This window comes from Salmo trutta, chromosome 35 (assembly GCF_901001165.1).
Source record: "Salmo trutta chromosome 35, fSalTru1.1, whole genome shotgun sequence".
In the NCBI taxonomy this organism is placed as follows: Eukaryota; Metazoa; Chordata; class Actinopteri; order Salmoniformes; family Salmonidae; genus Salmo; species Salmo trutta.
In genome coordinates this window covers 40,702,650-40,708,683 of record NC_042991.1, presented here as the reverse complement: position 1 = coordinate 40,708,683, position 6,034 = coordinate 40,702,650, and positions in this window count along the sequence as shown.

The following is a 6,034-nucleotide window of genomic DNA, read 5'->3' as shown; positions in this document are numbered from 1 at the left end:
ATTTGGTCATGAAGGTAGATATCTCAGGGAGATTGAACCAGCGAGGGAAACAGAGAACGAGGGACAGTGACCTAACTTAAGGAAAGCTTTGACTATGTACAGACTCGGAGAGAGCCTCGCTATTGAGAAAGGCCACCGTAGGCAGACCTTGCTCTCAAGAGAAGACAGGCTATGTGCAACACTGCCCACAAAATGAGGTGGAAACTGAGCTGCACTTCCTAACTTCCTGCCAAATGTATGACCATATTAGAGACACATATTTCCCTCAGATTACACAGACCCGCAAATAATTCAAAATCCAATCCAATTTTGATAAAATCTCATATCTATTGAGTGAAATACCACAGTTTGCAATCACATCAGCAAGATGTGTGGCCCGTTGCCATGAGGAAAGGGCAACCAGTGGAGAACAAACAACACTGTAAATACCACCTATATTTATCTATTTATTTACCTTTCACATTAAAACATCTTGCACAATGCTACAGCACTGTACATATATATTTATACATATATATACATATATTTATACATATATTTATACATATATATATATACAGCACTGTACATATATACAAACATATATATATATACATATACATACATATATTTATACATATATACACATATATTTATACATATATTTATACATATATATCTATATACAGCACTGTACATATATACAAACATATATATATACATATATTTATACATATATACATGTATTTATACATATATACACATATATTTATACATTTATACATATATACATATATTTATACATATTTATATATATATACATATATACATATATACATATATTTATATATAGATATATACAAACATATATATACACATATATTTATATATAGATATATACATATATCTATATATATATAGCCAATAATGTAACATTTAAAATGGCTATATTGTTTTGTGAGTGTAATGTTTACTGATTGTTAATTTCCCTGTTGATTAATGTTTATTCCATTTGCTTTGGCAATGTAAACACACAGTACCAGGCAAACGTTTGGACACAACTACAACTACTTGTATTTTATTTTTTACTACTTTCTAAATTGTATGATAATAGTGAAGACATCATATGGAATCATGTAGAATCATATGGAGTCATATGGAATCATGTAGAATCATATGAATCATGTAGTAACACGTAGAATCATATGGAATCATGTAGAATCATATGGAATCACGTAGAATTATATGGAATCATATGGAATCATGTAGTAACATATAGAATCATATGGAATCACGTAGAATCATATGGAATCATGTAGAATCATATGAATCATGTAGTAACACGTAGAATCATATGGAATCATGTAGAATCATATGGAATCATGTAGAATCATATGGAATCATGTAGAATCATGTGGAATCATGTAGAATCATATGGAGTCATGTAGCATCATATGGAATCATGAAGTATCATGTGGTAACATGTAGAATCATATGGAATCATGTAGTAACATAGAAACATAGAAGTAATATAGTAACCAAAAAATCAAAATATATTTTATATTTTACGTTCTTTGCCTTGATGAGAGCTTTGCACCCCCTTGGCATTCTCTAATGTAAAATAGTATAATAAATAAAAACCCTGAGTAGGTGTGTCCAAACTTATGACTGGTAATTTATGTTTCCCAAGCAATAATTAAATTGAACAAGAGAGGAAAGAGAGAGATAACAGAGAGAGGAGAGAGAGATAACAGAGAGAGGAGAGAGAGATAACAGAGAGAGGAGAGAGAGAACAGAGAGACGAGAGAGAGATAACAGAGAAGGAGAGAGAGATAACAGAGAGGAGAGAGAGATACCAGAGAGAGGAGAGAGGGAACAAAGAGAGGAGAGAGAGAGATAACAGAGAGAGATAGGAGAGAGAGATAACAGAGAGATAACAGAGAGAGGAGAGAGGGATAACAGAGAGAGGAGAGAGGGATAACAGAGAGAGGAGAGAGGAAAAAGAGAACAGAAAGAGAGGAGAGAGGAAAGAGAACAGAGAAAGAGAGAGGAAAGAGGAAAGAGAGAACAGAGAGAGAGGAGAGAGAGATAACAGAGGGAGGGAGATAAGAGAAAGGGAGAGAGAGAACAGAGAGAGATAACAGAGAGGAGAGAGAGAGAGCAAGAGAGAGAAGGAGCGAGAGAGGGAGCGAGTTTGTGTTGCAGTAAGAGTTGACAGAACCTCCATATAGCTGTGCATCTCCTATCTGTTCATTGTCTCTGTATTCTACATGTTCCACTATTACGCACACCTCTCGGAAGAGGGAACGCAACACCCTGCTACACTCAACTCTCTGTTGTGTGAAAGAGGTATGGGACTGTAGGTGGAGGTATAGAGGTATGGGACTGTAGGTGGAGGTATAGAAGTATGGGACTGTAGGTGGAGGTATAGAGGTATGGGACTGTAAGTGGAGGTATAGCGGTATGGGACTGTAGGTGGAGGTATAGAGGTATGGGACTGTAGGTGGAGGAATGGAACTGTAGGTGGAGGTATAGAGGTATGGGACTGTAGGTGGAGGTATGGGACTGTAGGTGGAGGTATAGAGGTATGGGACTGTAGGTGGAGGTATAGAGGTAGAATGGGACTGTAGTGGAGGTATAGAGGTATGGGACTGTAGGTGGAGGATAGAGGTATGGGACTGTAGGTGGAGAGTTATGGGGACTTGTAGGTGGAGGTATAGAGGTATGGGACTGTAGGTGGAGGTATAGAGGTATGGACTGTAGGTGGGAGGTATAGAGGTTTGGACTGTAGGTGGAGGTATAGAGGTATGGATTGTAGGTGGAGGTATAAAGGTATGGGACAATAGGTGGAGGTATGGAACTGTAGGTGGAGGTATAGAGGTATGGGACTATAGGTGGAGGTGTAGAGGTATGGGACTGTAGGTGGAGGTATAGAGGTATGGGACTGCAGGTGGAGGTGTAGAGGTATGGGACTGTAGGTGGAGGTATAGAGGTATGGGACTGTAGGTGGAGGTATAGAGGTATGGGACTATAGGTGGAGGGTATAGAGGTATGGGACTGTAGGTGGAGGTATAGAGGTATGGGACTGTAGTGGAGGTATGGGACTGTAGGTGGAGGTATAGAGGTATGGGACTGTAGGTGGAGGTATAGAGGTATGGGACTGTAGGTGGAGGTATAGAGGTATGGGACTGTGGTAGGGGAATAGAGGTATGGGGACTGCAGGTGGAGGTATAGAGGTATGGGACTGTAGGTGGAGGTATGGGACTGTAGGTGGAGGTGTAGAGGTATGGGACTGTAGGTGGAGGTATAGATGTATGGGACTGTAGGTGGAGGTATAGATGTATGGGACTGTAGGTGGAGGTATAGAGGTATGGGACTGCAGGTGGAGGTATAGAGGTATGGGACTGTAGGGGGAGGTATAGAGGTATGGGACTGTAGGTGGAGGTAAAGAGGTATGGGACTGTAGGTGGAGGTATGGGACTGTAGATGGAGGTATAGAGGTATGGGACTGTAGGTGGAGGTATAGAGGTATGGGACTGGAGGTGGAGGTATAGAGGTATGGGACTGTAGGTGGAGGTATGGGACTGTAGGTGGAGGTATGGGACTCTAGGTGGAGGTATAGAGGTATGGGACTGTAGGTGGAGGTATAGAGGTACGGGACTGTAGGTGGAGGTATAGAGGTACGGGACTGTAGGTGGAGGTACGGGACTGTAGGTGGAGGTATAGAGGTATGGGACTGTAGGTGGAGGTATAGATGTATGGGAATGTAGGTGGAGGTGTAGAGGTATGGGACTATAGGTGGAGGTATAGAGGTATGGGACTGCAGGTGGAGGTGTAGAGGTATGGGACTGTAGGTGGAGGTATAGAGGTATGGGACTGTAGGTGGAGGTATAGAGGTATGGGACTATAGGTGGAGGTATAGAGGTATGGGACTGTAGGTGGAGGTATGGGACTGTAGGTGGAGGTATAGAGGTATGGGACTGTAGGTGGAGGTATAGAGGTATGGGACTGTAGGTGGAGGTATAGAGGTATGGGACTGTAGGTGGAGGTATAGAGGTATGGGACTGTAGGTGGAGGTATGGGGCTGTAGGTGGAGGTATGAGGTATGGGATGTAGGTGGAGGTATAGGACTGTAGGTGGAGGTATAGAGGTATGGGATGTAGGTGGAGGGTATGGACTGTAGGTGGAGGTATGGGACTGTAGGTGGAGGTATAGAGGTATGGGACTGTAGGTGGAGGTATAGAGGTATGGGACTGTAGGTGGAGGTATAGAGGTATGGGACTGTAGGTGGAGGTATAGAGGTATGGGATTGTAGGTGGAGGTATAAAGGTATGGGACTGTAGGTGGAGGTATGGAACTGTAGGTGGAGGTATAGAGGTATGGGACTGTAGGTGGAGGTGTAGAGGTATGGGACTGTAGGTGGAGGTATAGAGGTATGGGACTGTAGGTGGAGGTATAGAGGTATGGGACTCTAGGTGGAGGTATAGAGGTATGGGACTGTAGGTGGAGGTATAGAGGTATGGGACTGTAAGTGGAGGTATAGCGGTATGGGACTGTAGGTGGAGGTATAGAGGTATGGGACTGTAGGTGGAGGTATGGAACTGTAGGTGGAGGTATAGAGGTATGGGACTGTAGGTGGAGGTGTAGAGGTATGGGACTGTAGGTGGAGGTATAGAGGTATGGGACTGCAGGTGGAGGTGTAGAGGTATGGGACTGTAGGTGGAGGTATAGAGGTATGGGACTGTAGGTGGAGGTATAGAGGTATGGGACTGTAGGTGGAGGTATAGAGGTATGGGACGTAGGTGGAGGTTGTAGAGGTATGGGACTGTAGGTGGAGTGTAGAGGTAGTGGACTGTAGGTGGAGGTATAGAGGTATGGGACTGTAGGTGGAGGTATAGAGGACAGTATAGTGGAGGTATAGAGGTATGGGACTGTAGGTGGAGGTATAGAGGTATGGGACTGTAGGTGGAGTTTAGAGGTATGGGACTGTAGGTGGGGTATGGGACTGTAGGTGGAGGTAAAGAGGTATGGACTGTAGGTGGAGGTATGGGACTGTAGGTGAGGTATAGAGGTATGGGACAATAGGTGGAGTATAGAGGTATGGGACTGTAGGTGGAGGTATAGAGGTATGGACTGTAGGTGGGTATAGAGGTGGTATGGGACTGTAGGTGGAGGTATGGGACTGTAGGTGGAGGTATAGAGGTATGGGACTGTAGGTGGGAGGTATAGAGGTATGGGACTGTAGGTGGAGGTATAGAGGTATGGGACTGTAGGTGGAGGTATAGAGGTATGGGACTAGGTGGAGGTATAGAGGTATAGGGACTGGTAGGTGGAGGTATAGAGGTATGGGACTGTAGGTGGAGGTATAGAGGTATGGGACTGTAGGTGGAGGTATAGAGGTATGGGTTGTAGGTGGAGGTTAGAGTAGAGGGACTGTAGGTGGAGGTGTATAGGTATGGGACTGTAGGTGGAGGTATAGAGGTATGGGACTGCAGGTGGAGGTATAGAGGTATGAGACTGTAGGTGGAGGTGTAGAGGTATGGGACTGTAGGTGGCGGTATAGAGGTATGGGACTGTAGGTGGAGGTATAGAAGTATGGGACTATAGGTGGAGGTGTAGAGGTATGGGACTGTAGGTGGCGGTATAGAGGTATGGGACTGTAGGTGGAGGTATAGAGGTATGGGACTATAGGTGGAGGTATAGAGGTATGGGACTGTAGGTGGAGGTATAGGACTGTAGGTGGAGGTATAGAGGTATGGGACTGTAGGTGCCGGTATAGAGGTATGGGACTGTAGGTGGAGGGATAGAGGTATGGGACTGTAGGTGGAGGTATAGAGGTATGGGACTGTAGGTGGAGGTATAGAGGTATAGGATGTAGGTGGAGTATAGAGGTATGGGACTGTAGGTGGAGGTATAGAGGTATGGGACTGTAGGTGGAGGTATAGAGGTATGGGACTGTAGGTGGAGGTATGTGACTAGGTGGAGGTATGGGACTGTAGGTGGAGTTGTAGAGGTATGGGACTGTAGGTGGAGTAGAGGTATGGGATGTAGGTGG